This window comes from Gavialis gangeticus, unplaced genomic scaffold (assembly GCF_001723915.1).
Source record: "Gavialis gangeticus isolate Ggan-Ray unplaced genomic scaffold, GavGan_comp1, whole genome shotgun sequence".
In the NCBI taxonomy this organism is placed as follows: domain Eukaryota; kingdom Metazoa; phylum Chordata; order Crocodylia; family Gavialidae; genus Gavialis; species Gavialis gangeticus.
Genome location: NW_017729006.1, coordinates 11685114 through 11699475, shown reverse-complemented (window position 1 = coordinate 11699475; position 14362 = coordinate 11685114). Strand labels below are relative to the sequence as shown.

General features: G+C 38.4%; 1 long non-coding RNA gene across 1 annotated transcript in view; it reads left to right on the top strand.

Moving 5' to 3' along the window:
* The window catches only part of LOC109291721, a 25645-nt gene that overhangs the window by 7880 nt on the left and 3403 nt on the right, over positions 1-14362 (top strand). Inside the window, exon 2 of the long non-coding RNA XR_002095933.1 lies at positions 1021-1075. This is a non-coding gene — a long non-coding RNA (uncharacterized LOC109291721). The remainder of the gene's footprint in view (positions 1-1020; positions 1076-14362) is intronic.

Sequence of the window (14362 nt, the reverse complement as noted above, 5' to 3'; positions counted from 1 at the left end):
TTTTCCCATGAGAAGGGGTCTGGTAATTTGCACAGTAATTGCTGTGTGAGAATGTTCCAGAATAGCAGCTCCTCGGGTTCTCTCCTTAAATGTGTGTGTCAGACCATTCCACAACGCCCACTTACTGCTAGATGGCCGGACAAACTGAATAAGCAATCCGTTTTTAATATTGATGCCGTGTATTTCACTATAATTCAAGGAGGGCTAGTTGTATAAAGAGGAATCTCAACAGTACAGGAGCTTTTATTTTTCCTTGTGCAGTCCATTATAGAATGACCAAAACATTATTGCTCATTCATTTTATTCATGTTTAATAAGGAATCTGCAAAAAAAATAAAAAAACCTTGCAAAGCAGCTTTTAATGCAAGTGGTTATCTAGAAATATGAAATGAAGTTGCCATGTCCTGAAAGATATAAAGAATCCTACTTTGTTTATTGATTCCCCTTTTTTTAACAGGTCCTTTTTTCTGCTGCTATAAGTAAATCTCTTCTTGCAGTAAAACTGAAAATACACTTTTTTTTACTGCAGAATAATTTGCAGTTGGAATAGTAGAGAAAAATACGTATCATATAATAAATAACAGCTATTTAATTCTGAACAGTTCTCTTTTTTAAGTTGATTTTTGAAAAGGAGGCCTTGGATTTCAAATATCAACTTAAATGTATTTCTGTCCATTCCAGCCAGGAATAAGTATTTCTGTTAATGGTGTGAGGTGGAGAGTTGGAAGGGGAACTCCTCTTTCAATGGCCTTTCTATATTGCTGAGGATTGGCTATAAATAATAGTGTTCTATTACTTAGAAATATGCTACCAACATTATTTTCTAACATGTCCTCAAATCACAATGATCATTTAAGAGGTTCAAATGTCTACTTTTTCACTTCTGTAGCTACCTCATCTGTGTTTTACATTCCCTGAGTTAATGTTAGGGTGTCAGATGCAGAATTACAAGAAGCTTTATTTTTATGCTTGAAACTAGCAGAAACGAATAATTCTCTTACAAATACCTAAATCTTGCAGATCTCCAATAGAGTCGACACTGCTACTGTTCCCTGTATTCAAGTCAATGCAACATGTAAGTACAAGCAACGTTGCTATACATTTTTGTGGATTTCAGTAGATTATTGATTTTTTTCTAAATAGACCAATTGATTGCATCAGAATCCTGAAACAGCATATTGCAGATACCTTTAGCTATCATAAGCTGTAAAGCATTATGGGTAATACCTAGAAGTCAGTTCCAGTTAGTGGATCAGCTCTTTTTCATTTGACTTGCAAAACACTTGTCTGATCAAACCTTCGTTCCTCTAATAACCATTTTTATAAGTGAATAACTTAACTAGAAAGTGTACCTGTTAACCATTGAGATGTTAGGACCCTTATGGGTTCATAAGCATAAAGGTAGGTAACAAAACCTCATTAATGACTGATAGTTGACCGTGAATGGGTAAGTGGACAAACACAGTGCATGTAACAGTGTTTGCTGCCCACTTATTTTGATGGTATTTTAGTATTTGTTTATTAATACTACTTACCAAAATGCACTTTATCTTTACAAAAATGATAAAATACTCAAATGCACCTTACTATTAAATCCTGAGTTACAGGTAGGAAAGTCTACCACTTTGTGGAGACTAGCCAATGATGACTAATAGAGATCTATACCATTTGACTTGTAACTTATCTGTTGGAATATATGTAAGTATAAGGAATGCCTGTTGTCTTCCACTGTTCTTATAATTAGTGTATGGAGGAAAGGACCATGTTTCTGGTTTTCTAGAACTTAAATGCTGCATAAACATATACACCTGATACAATCATTCAGAGCTTTCCATGAAGTGTCTAGGAATTTAAAAAAAAAAATTTACTAGTGGGGGGAAGGGAAAGTGACAAACTCGCATCCAGTATAGGAAAAATCAGATCTACTTTAGAAAGCCTTTGCCCTGCTGACTGCTTTCTCTTTTAGTTCATCAGACCAAAGGCCACTTCATTTTGACTTCTGTATACATTTTACTGCTATCTGATGCTATTATCCAGTCCTTCATCTTAAGCAGTATGCTGATCCCAAGATACTTCATTTTAGCTTGATTGAATGTACATATTAAGGCTTCTGTGGAAAAAAAGATCTCTAAGATATATTTATTCATGAGAAATTTCTTTGGCAGCAAAGAAAATTATATAGTTGCTGTAGGTTAACAAAATATGCTTTCAGCATTCTTCATATGCTCTGAACAGGAGTAAGACTGATAACATTTCTGTTTTGATCCCTTGTATTAATAATTTTATTACAGATGAAAGAATTCAGCATCATGCAATTTTAATAGTTTACTATCAAGTAAAGTACATAGGCCTTCTGTGTTTTAAGAAAAATCACAGCTGCTTGCAATTCATTTTAGACAAGTGCTTTACACACTCAGTTTTCACATTAAAAATACTTCCTAGTTTGGGGTGAAACATGTAATTGCAGAAAAAGGTTTGTAATATTCTGTCTCCATATTGTTTCTTTCCTTCTTTGGGGTATGTCTTTTCATTTGTATGACTTGGTTGCTAAGATATGTTGGAGGGGATTGTGGGGGGGTATGTTTTTTGTGAGAATACCTTCATAGCATGCACACATGCTTACTACCTGCAGCATTTAATTAGAAAATTGTAATACAGTGTTATAATGTAATGAAGTAAAAAACATAGTCATTCTCATAGTTGGATGGGTGGGGCACAATGCAGCATTCAACTGTAAGCCTTTTGTCTAATAAAAAATGTCTGAAACAAAGTGATTGTCTAACAATCAGCATTCCACTTGACCTTTTTCAAGGCACAAAAACAAAGTTAATGAATGTATCGTTCAGTTGCCATGCAATATGCTGGGATTTTTGTGCATTACTAGGGAGTCTTAACTCTTGCTGCTTTAGTTCATATCACAGCGTGACTAGTCAGGGTATAACAAATTGTCTTTCAAACGATTTGTGCTGAAATCATTATTAAAAGTTTGTCCTCAAGAGAATCTGTGCATACAGGTTTTTTGTTTTTTTTTTAAATTTTTTCTCCAGAGTGTTTTCACTGTTACTTATAAATGAAACAAATGGTGTCAATGTGGTAAGAGGAGTAGGGAGGGTACAAATACTGCCTTTTTTTTAAATGTGGCTTGTGAAGGACCCAGTAGCACTGACATAATTGGTATTGTTGCTAGACAATTATATGGAACATACTGCTGTATCAAAATTAAATGTAGATCACACTAAATTTTAGTTTAATGAGAGAATACAAAGTTCTAAGTACAATATTATTAAATATGCTCAACAGAAACATGTATTTGAGGTTTTGTAATTATTTATTTTAGTAAGCTAAAATAAAACATTTTTGCAAGCACAGTATTTAAGCTATGTTACTACTATTGGGAGGGTTGTGTGTGTGTGTGTGTAAGCAAGTTCCTAAATGTAGGGCCATGACTGATCTCCCAAAATATAACTATAGCTAAAACAACATAAGGAGTTGTTTATATTTACAAGATTTTTAGTATGAAATTATCATGGTTCAGAGCAGATTCTATATAATGAAGTTAACTGAAAACTTTCACTTACCCAGAGCTTCCACTATTCACAGGAAAAAATTTTGTAATGGGTGGGAGCTAGGTAGGATTGGGAAAATGCATTATATAATATATAATGGTTTATTATTAACAACACACGTTCTACAAAGCATTACATTTTATACATTTTTTATAAATATTTTATAGAATGTCTTCTGTTCAGTTGCCTACTTTTAGAAAGTACAGGAAAAGAACAACTGTTATAGTGTAAATGAATGGTCAGTGAAGGTGTCAAGGAAAGTAACAAAGTGTTCGCTAGACTCTCCAACAAGTATGAGCAGTAGAATGCAAATAATCCATGTATCTTAGAATTTTCACATGCCAAAATTTGTCATCCTTCACCATGTATCAGCAAAGATTGAATAGAAAAGTGCTGTGATAAGGTCTCTCATTACTAAGACTCCATTAGTCTTGCAAAATATTATGTACTACAAAGTGTTGTTAGAGAATTTGACAGTTGTCAAAGCAAACAGTATATTTTTGAGATGTATCTATGAATTTTAATTTATGACATTTGTAATATGTGACCATGTTATTGGAACACATTCTTGTGTATTTTGTTGTACATCAGACTAAATTGGATGGGGCAAAAGAGAAAAATGTTAGAATACTTAGCTCTTGGATGGCATTTAGGCTTACTTTGAAGTATTCAACATTATGATGAAAAACAAATAAAATGATAAATGATACATATTTATAATCTGTGTAATTTTGATCTAGATGGAAAGCAAACAAGTAAAAATCAGCATTTTAAACAGAAATTTAAAAAAATTATATGAAACTGAGACTTATGAGCCTTCAATCAGCATAAATTGTAAAAAAAAAAGAAAAAAAAATGACTAGACTGAATTTGGAAAACTTTGAAAGGTCAGAGCATAAGAGCTTTGTGGCAGAGCTTCATATTTTAAAACAAGGTGGAGAAAATAGTGACCACCTAAATTTACTTTACTTTATATCAAACAGTAGCGTTTCTGAATTACAAGGCAGCTTTTTTTTTCTTCTGAAGATCAAAGTGCTGCATCTGTTCTTTGTTTGAGTTGCAGATCTATTTGCCAAGCTGTTTGTCACGTTGTCATTTTATTATAATAGGGTTTATTTGGAAACATTTCTGCAATGCATCTAAAGAAAAGACAAATGGCAGTATTTACAGAAAGTGGCAGATTATGCTACGGAGTTTCTCCCTTCATTGGAAGAAGGGATTGAAACTATTTGGATTAACATCAACGTGCACCATGTTTCAACTAAATTAGATATTCATACAATGGGGGTCCTTAATCCTGATTAAGGATGCTGGGCACTGCTGCAGCACAAACCATGAATCAAAAAAGTTAGTATTTGCTCACATTTTCTGCCAGTGGAATTTACTGTGCAATAGGAAGAGGCTATGGGTTTTTTGTTTTGGTGGGGTTTTTTCTTCCTTGTTAGACTTGTCCAAAAGGTAATTAAAGCTTATTTGAAAGGTTGGCTTCTCTAGCTAAACAAAGATTGTGTTTGCTTATATCAGACTAAGGGCCAAATCCTCTTACCATTGAATTCAATGCAGCCTCAACAGCTTTGCTTTGAAAAAAAGGCTGGAGATACTTAGCAGCTGTAAAGAGGCACTTTTTCCTAAGGTAGCAGTACCATTTTACAGCAGAAGATCTGTGCCACAACACTGTGGCAACATCCAGCATATCCTGTCCATGTAGACGTGAAGACCACTTCTCTAAGAAGGAGAAAATAGAACAATTTATGTTCTACAATGAGCGATCTAATTTTCCATTAAAGAGGCTTGACTTTCAATACTGAAATTTGTAAAATGAATACAGAATCTATATCCTTCTGTCTTTATCAACATGCTTATTGATTTTTAGTGGAGATGATATCATTAAAAATATTTTAAAAGGTGGTTCAACCAGTATTAAAACAGGAAGGGAACCTGGTAACTGGTTTCCTCATACTGTTATACTTGTACTATGCCAAACCACTTTACTATTTTCACCTTGTTAGTAAAGCTAGTACTAGTTCAAATTTAAGCTTTTTGGAATGAGGGCTTCACAAAATTAGTCTAGTCTTTTGACTAATTCTAATATTAAGATCTCTTATCTTGTCAATAATATATTTTAAGGGTCTTCTACATTGATCCAGTCACTTTTTACTTAAAGAATTGCCCTCGTCTCAGACGTACAGGCGGTGCAGTAAATTGGAAATTGTTTTAACAATTTTACATGAGGCTATTGTTTCATTTAGCATCACAAATATTGAAGCAAAATGGCTGCATATTGTAGTCTCAGAAATACTTACTTATGGTAGCAAAAAGCTATCGGCCAAACTTCATGTCTGTTGTCTCAGTGTAAATCTGTAATGTAAACCCAGATTATTCCTGGTAGAACTGAGAGCAGCGATTGGCCCTTTGTTTTCAAGTATTTCGTACTTCACTCATACCAGGATAGCATATTTTACTATTCTGAACTCCATAGTGCTGAGAAAAAAACACAACTTACCTATCTATTAAAAAAAAAGCATTGACAATGCAGAAGTGTTAACAGTAGGTAGGCACAACTAGGTACTGCCACCACTGCTCCTGGGTGCTGGTTCTGGTTGGGCTGCAGCTCAGCACCCCAGCATCAGCACAAACCTGGGTGGGTATGTGCCCCCCTGTGCCTCCCCATGCGTTGGCTATGAAAAAAGTCTTAAATGAAGTGACTTTTATAATAATATAAGGCTATGTTGTTAGAACTTCATCTTTAGATATGTGAGCCATCAAAGTCCCTTAGAACGGTGGTTTTCAACCTTTTTCATTTGCAGACCCCTAAAAATTTCAAATGGAGATGTAGATCCCTTTGAATTTTAAGTGTGGGGATCTGTGTACTTTTAATTGATCATAGTCGTTTTTCATGGGCCCCTTAGACATAGTCTGCAGAACCCCAGGGGTCCACAGACCACAGGTGGAAAACCACTGGCTTAGAAATTAGTGCTCACATGGCTCTTGGGGAAATCTTGGCCCCACTGGAATCAATGAGAGGCTATTGATGGTTAATATAATGGGAGTGTAAGCTTGTTCATACTTCATGTGTGCATAAAGGGGCTTGGTAAAAGATTACCAAAACAAGTTGTAAAAGATTATGCAGAATAAATGCATTTTCAGAGTTTTAGAAGGAAGAAAATTAAATTAAGAGTGTCTGTACTGGGGAGCAGGGGGCAGGGGCAAGCAGCAGACCTGGCTTCAACTGCTTTTAAAGGATTAATTTGAGACTATCGCCAATCCATCATGCTAGATGAGAAACTGTACCAGGAGACCTATAAAATACAAATTTGGAGAAAATGTTGGAGGTAAGAGAGTTCACAAGTTCATATGTCAGCAGAGAACTTTTACCAGAAGCCAGTAGGAGTCTCTTATCCACGCTGAAGTGTAGGTGGGAAGTATTGTACCAGATATGCTAAAGTATTTGTGTAGCGTGGCTGGGACATAAAAGTAATGTGCTCATGTGTTACAATAAGGTGTCCATGTAAGTAACCAGACATGATAAGGAGTCTTTGCAAACTAGCAGATTGGCATGAGGTAATGGGGATATTGCTGAAGTGCCATAAAACACAGATCTGTTCCCAGAAAAAGGAAGGGGAAAAAAAAGTCTTCAGAATTGAGAGGCAGAAATAATGGAATTCCCATCATGGGAAGACGCTAGTGAGAGCAGTGAGACCTGCGTGAGGAACAGCGATTAACACCTCTTTTATCCCAGATACATTATTCAGACTTCAATATCAGGAGTGTGGTGCTGACTCAAAACTGAGAGAACTCCAGATGAACATGGTTGAGAGATCTGTATGCTTCTAAATCAAGGTTCGTGAGCAAAGATAATGCTGTCCCCAGAAAGTGGAGACAACCACATATCTAAAGATGAACACCTGCAACCATTTGAGCAGATGAGGGTGAAGATGTGGAGCTTAAAGCTATAAATTGTACACTGGGAAGATAAACTATAGAGATAATATGTAAATACCTGACCCTTGTCAAAAGGGCTGAAGAAAAGATTGCTTGTTGGAAACTTTGATCCATGTTTAACCACAATACAAAAATAAAGCTCCGCTTGTCAGGAAGTTTCCATTAGACCTGCACCAGCCCCCTCCCTCCCTGCCAAAAAACTGAAGCCCAGAGAAGAAAGGAAAAAAAATCCATGTGTAACTATTTGTGGTTTTTTATTTTGTTTTAAAAGCTGTCTGTAGCCAGTTTCAGCCTGATGGCTGCCCCAGGAAAGGATGGAGGAAGAATACTGAGAAGAACATAGGAGCTTTTAGTCTGAATTACCTTTGGCTGCTCTCACAATTTGACCACCCTTCTTTCTGTCAAAGACCTCTAATGTCCATGTTGATAGGAATAACGGCAGTTTGGTATATCACCTTGCTACTGGAGTGTGCAGTGTTGCACGCAATGTTATCTTATTCCAGAAACCATGGCACAGTCCTTCAGTTCTGTTCACTGTTTACCTATAATTAACTTGATTACAAAATACCCTTCTGTTTTTTTTCAAATATTCTGTAAATTCATTTTTCTGTGAGAGTGAAGACAGGCTTAGTGGTTAAACCTTGTGACTGGAAGTTGCTGAGGGAGATGTACCTGGCACCGGTACAGATTTGAAGTGTGATCTTAGAGAAGCTACTTTACTTGTCCATGGCTTAGTTGCTCCATCTGTAAAGTGGGGAATTATACTTGTGGGCACCATACATTCATTACAGCAGGGTTATTGTAATGATTAAACTACATAAAGTGCCTTTGGATGGAAGTGTATAAGTACTATTTCTATCCTCTCTGTATTCCTGCTCATTCACATCTGAAAGGAGAGAGACGGAGCATGGGTTGAAGCTGCCATATTAGTATACATGCCCCATGGAGCTCAGGATGGGTTCGGTCCTTGAAACACTGCTTTTCACAGCCACCATCTTCAAAAATGACAGCAGCCTGCTTTGATAAAAGAGCTAGTTGTTTTTATTTATAGTGTGCAGCTACTTCTTGACCCAAGAAACAGTTGCCTAAATGGAGCCATCTGCTGGTGGAGACCATCAAAATTGAAAAAGATGCTGGCAAAAATTATTGGGGAGGTGAGGAACAAGAGTTGGATAATTGTTGGGGAACAGCACTTGTTGATCTGTGAAGCAGGCTTAGGCTTCACCTTTAGCACCTAACTTGTTCTAGGTATCCAGCTGCCTAGTAGAATCCCATCTTCCTGAGCTAAGAGTTTCAAGCCCTGTACACAATGTTTTTGGAGAGTTAGGTACCTAAGAACTAAATCTGCAAAAAAATAAGCCTGCACAACAGGAAACTGTAGGTAGCCTGTAGGAATGGTAAGGAGAGAGGTTTGTAGATGGATGTCTTCTTACTCTAGATTACAGGGAGAGCCTCCATCTGTCTGAGCTTCACTACCCTGAATCTTCTGCTGGAGTTAAGTGCCTAAACTATTTGCAGAATACTGCTGAAGGAGGCTGAGGTGGTGGTGGTAGTGGTGCTGCTGCTCTTTACTTCCTTCTTTTTTTCCCCCTGTAGACCAGGGGTCAGCACACTCAACCAAGACTGGCATATTAGGTTTCAGTTTTCTCTGTTGCTTGAGAACACTTTAATCCAGCAGCTCTCAACCTTCCAGGTATAGGATGTTCTGGATTGTGGTGTTCACATTTGTTTCTTTTGAAGCTGCTCTGTTTTGCAAACAATTGTTCAGTGGGCTAGTGAGAGAATGAATGAGACTCTGTAGTCTAGTAGTTACAGCAGTGGCCTTGGAACAATGCCTTTAGATCCCCCTCAGAAAGAAGAGGGTGTGGAACCCCACACTTTCAGATCCTGGATGGATGTTCTAACCACTGAACAATTGAATTAAAGCAGTAGTTTTCAACCTGTGGTCTGCTGACCCCTGCAAATGAGAAAAGGTTGAAAACCACTGAATTAAAGAATACAGAGGGTAACTTCTCTTGCTGCATTTTGTCTGGAGAGTCTTAAGCATAATGTAGGTATCAAGCCACTCAGCATTACAAACTGGGGTAGTTCTGCAGATTTCTTCAGATACCTAGGTAATCTTAATGATGGTGGAAACTTAGAGGGCTGCAGGTTTGAAGTGCAAAAGGGGGTCAGATGGCATGCAGAAGGGGCTTTTTTAAGCATCTACATTTTGGATTTGGGTGCCTTTTGGGGTAGTTAGGTTTTTAAAAGCCCCCCTGAGGCCTTTGGTGGTTTTAGCTCCCAGTCAATGTCATTCACTGGTTTATGGAGGTTGTTACTACTAACAACAGTCTCTCTCTTTAAAAGATTATTGTTATGCTAAGTGAAGAGACAGGAACATTGGCTGTTGTAAGGAGTTTAATTTTATATATGTATATGTAAAAGCACAAGTCATAAAAAAAGGGTAGCTTAAAAAGCCCATTGGTGTTTCTCTTGCCAGAAACCATCAGCACACACAGGGAGCAAAAAGAACGTAACCTTTCCCTTGTGTATAAAATGAACATTTACATACAGAACTGCAGGTGCTGTTGAAAAAGTGATTTTGATTACAGCTACATACAAAGCTTACAAGACTAGAAAAGCTACAAGTTGAAAGGTCAGCGGGATCAAAGTGACTGTCAGAGAAGACTGAAGGAGAGTGACCCGAGTTCCTTCACAGTAGACTGGGGGGAAAAATTGTGTGCATCAGAAAATTAAAGGACTTGGTTCTACCATACATGAAGGAATTCCAAAAATGAACATTGGAATGAACAGAGTGAATACTAGGGTGCAAACAGAAATTGCCTTTGTGCTGCCATAAACATTTCTATGATGGCTCAAGTTGCGAGCAAACAGATATTCTACTCCTTGTTGCTCTCCAAGTGCCCCAAAATGTTGCTGTAACCAAAGGTAGTCATAGTTTGTGATGCCTTAAATGTGAGGACATGTTTGCTTTACTGCAGGCCCCAGCAATCCTGCAGAGGAGATTGTTTCTCTGCAAGCAGGTAATGCCTGAGACATGACATGGTACCTGGGGTCATTGTCCCACAGGATCAGTCCCCCTCTGCCCTGGGAATGACAGGTGCAGTGCAGGACAGTAACCCTGACAATATCAGTAGATGTCACTGGAGTGGATCAGCTGTGCCAGGATACATCCTGCTCCAAAGACAACATCTATTTGTAGCCTTAGCTTGGTAGCCAATCTCTTAATTATCAGTGTCATAGGAAAGGGGACCAATTTATAATTAAATTGGGGTAAGCAATGGACACAGAAATAACTGACAATGAAAATAAGCAAATCCCAGTACTGCTTACACTGTGATCTCTTGGTGTTTTATCATTTTCCTTCAAAGGAAACAAATCAGGCCCCCTCTGAAATAAACAGCACATTGCAATGAATTAACAGCTTCACAAATTCAGAAACAGCATTTATTGGAGATTCTGAGCACTCCTAATTCCTGTCCAGTGGTTCTCAACCCAAAAGTGAGTTGCAAGAATATATGAAAGGGTCATCAACAAACCTTAAAAATAGATTCTCCGTTAAAGGAGAAAAATGTGGGAAACCATGGCTCTTCCCTTGCAGGCTGTCAGAGTGCCAGCCTGCAAAGGGCTGCTTGGGGCTCCCCATGCCCCCCCCCCCTCCTTTTTCCACACACCCATCCCCTGCCCAACACACTGTGGGGCTGGAGCCTGGGGGTGAGGGGCAGTGGGTTTGGAGTGAGGGGCACTGGGTCAAGACTGACCATCAGTGTTTATAAGTGGGTCCTGGTACAAAAAAGATTGAGAACCACTGCTGTAGTGACAGTTGTGGGTGCTCAGTATCACTCCCCCCCAGGATCAAGCTCTTGTTGCCTAATCCTGCAGCAGTGGTGCTTAAAAAGCATCTGACTTCTTTTGGCAGTTTTAGTAATATTGTAACTGAGCTGTTGCCTGTGAGCTGTATATTCTAAACCTTGGGTTGTAGATGCATGGTTAAAAATTATCCTGCATTCCATTCTTTAATGTAGCAGTACCCAGGAGAAGATGCTGAAGGCTGCAGTGAGAAATCCAATGAGACCTTTTAAGAAAGGCATCCAAATGCACCTAGTGCAGAATAAGGGAGGCATGACAGCAGCAAAGATCAATGCAAAAATGCAATGAAGACTTCAAACATATGACAAATCTGGGAGTAAAGTGAAAAATCTCTCCTGATATCACTGTAATGAAATCTCTAGACTCTACCAGTAGTTGCAGAAGTGTGACAGAGCAGAAATAGTCCAACATGGTATCTTTCTGGTGCTCTCTTGACTGTCTTCATTTTATCCTCTGCAGCAGTCTGCTAAAATATGTACATAACTCACATTGGACAAGAAAGGCTGTGTATGACTCTCACAATCCTCGTGTATCAAACTCTGTTTCTTATTCATCCAGATGTCATAGTAGAGTATCAATCTCTCTTTCTAGTTTGTTGAACTCTCTACCTTTTATGGCTGGAGGCCACTACTTAATAATATAAGTTTTGCTTAATCTGCTGGCTATGCTGTCTGGCCTTTAGTCAGCACCTCTTGATATTTCCTTTCCCTACTCATTTTGTCAATCTTCTGTCCTCCACTCCTGTACACACTGCTGATATTACTTCAGTGCTGCATGTCACAATTGTAATCCCATTACACTAGCATCAACAGATTGCACAAAAGGTTTCATGCAGCAGACAAAGCACAGATTTTTAAAGTTTTTTTTGCAGGCTCTTTTTTTTTGTTTTTAAGAATGAGGATTTCTAAATGTGTGCATGTGTATCCATGCCTATCATCCCTCCCCCTCTTGTACAAGCATGTGTTTTGCCCCACTGTGTTGAATCATAAAAAACACTAACTGGAGCAACTGAAAATGAGGAGACTATTGGTTCTCAGAGATTTTAGGACCACCCATGGTTGGAAGAGCTTCTGGTCATTGGAAAACAAAAGCTATAGCAAAAAAAAAAGGGATAAAGCCAAGAAGTGTTTTTATTCCCTCCCTATTTAATTTACATATCACTTTAACATGAGGATGGTGACAACCTTTTAGTTCTGAATCAGCACCCAGTACAATGAGGTTCTGGGGCTCCTACCACTATTGCTGTATGAATAATAAAAAAGAATATTTTTCCCAGGAGAGAAACTGTCCCTCTAAGCTATACTAAACATGTTTAAAACTAAGACACAAGTGCTAAATTTGGAAAGATGAAACAATTAAGATGATTGGCTGCTGCTTAATATATGAAGCAGGCTTACTGAGGTTCCACATAAAGTCCAGTTTTCCAGAAAGACGGTGTCTTGACATGGGCTCAGTGAGTGAAGGGACAGTAGAGTAGTGAGAAAATGTGTGCTTTAACAGGGAAGCAGTGGAGTTCCAGACTAAACTTCTATCCACATGTCTATTTAAAAAACAAAAGAAATACAAATCTATGAAGGTAAACCAAGTCTTAGCTGGAAATTTAGACTGTAGAAGTAACCTCCCCCAAAATGCATTTGAAATGGGATTTCACATCTTCTACTAGATCATAAGACTTTGTTGTACTTGACACATCTGGGAACTGGGAAAGGGAGGTTGGTAGCAGATGGTGTTAAGGTGCCTAAGGCTGGCCTGCTATTACTGAACTACAGGAAAAGGAAAAAAAAAAACCTGCCCAGCTGCCATAGCCATCACCTTGTGAAGAACTTCTTAAGGGAAGTGACAAAAGCCATGTTACTTGCTGACTTAAGTTAGACTGACCAAATCTCTGGAGAATAGAAAACAGAGTATCATACAGAAATGTTTCTGGCTGTGTCCTTTCTGCTGCCAAATGCTTTACAGGTATCACTTCCCTTATTTCCCCATTGTCTGTCTGATTCTTCTTTTACATTGTCAGTTTAAATTGTAAATATTTCATGTCAAAGTTATGCCTTTTTTTTTGCATCTTAAAGCATTTAGCACCCTTTAGGTGCTATACAGATAACTAATCATAGGTTCTGCTGCATCTATTCTTAATGGGGAGAAATGCTCCCTCTGTGATATGCAGTGCTAAGTCGTTTACAGCAGTGCTTCTCAAAGTGGTAGTCTGTGGACCGGTCGCTGGTCCACAGCGAGTTGCCAGGAAAGAAAGAAATATATTTTCAGAAGCATAACATTGATATGTCATAACACCACAGTTCATACATTCCAACGCTCCAGGTGACGTCACATTGTGCGAGGTGAGGAAAGAGAAAGAAACAGCTGGTCGGGCATTTGTGTAGCGCTGTTACACACAGTTGCTGCCACCGGCTGAACTGGGCATCGGTCCCTGGCCCACTGGAAAAAATTTGCTGGTGTGCCACATCAGATAGTTTGTGAAGCACTGGTTTACTGGACAGGAAATAGGAGCCAAAATGTCCTGAAACAGCACCATAGAGGAATAACCTTTCTGGGGCATACTTCCTTCTATTGACACCATCTTTCCCAAATTTGAGCAAACCTGTCTTTGGAAATGTGAAACTGTCATAGGCTTTAAAGGGGCAAGTGGGGGAGTCTATGACAGCAGAATTTTGAGTGGGAGCTAAAGTTACTCTAACTTTTATCTTATCTCCTCTTTTGCATCCTGTATGCATACACCTTTGGGGAGAGAAAAGCAGAAGCTGCCTTCTTAGAAGGAGGTATGGAAGATCAGGCTGTTCTTTATCCTGAAGTATGTGGGGGGAGGTGAAGAAGGAGTGGGATAGTCCTCCTTTTTTTCCTTTGGATTCTTTGGGCTTTGTAGGCATGATCCCAAACCAATTGACTTCCAGAGTCTTTTGATAGACCCTAAGGGAAGTTCCCTCAAGGCTGCAAAATCCCAACCCTATCTGTAGAGGTCATTTTAC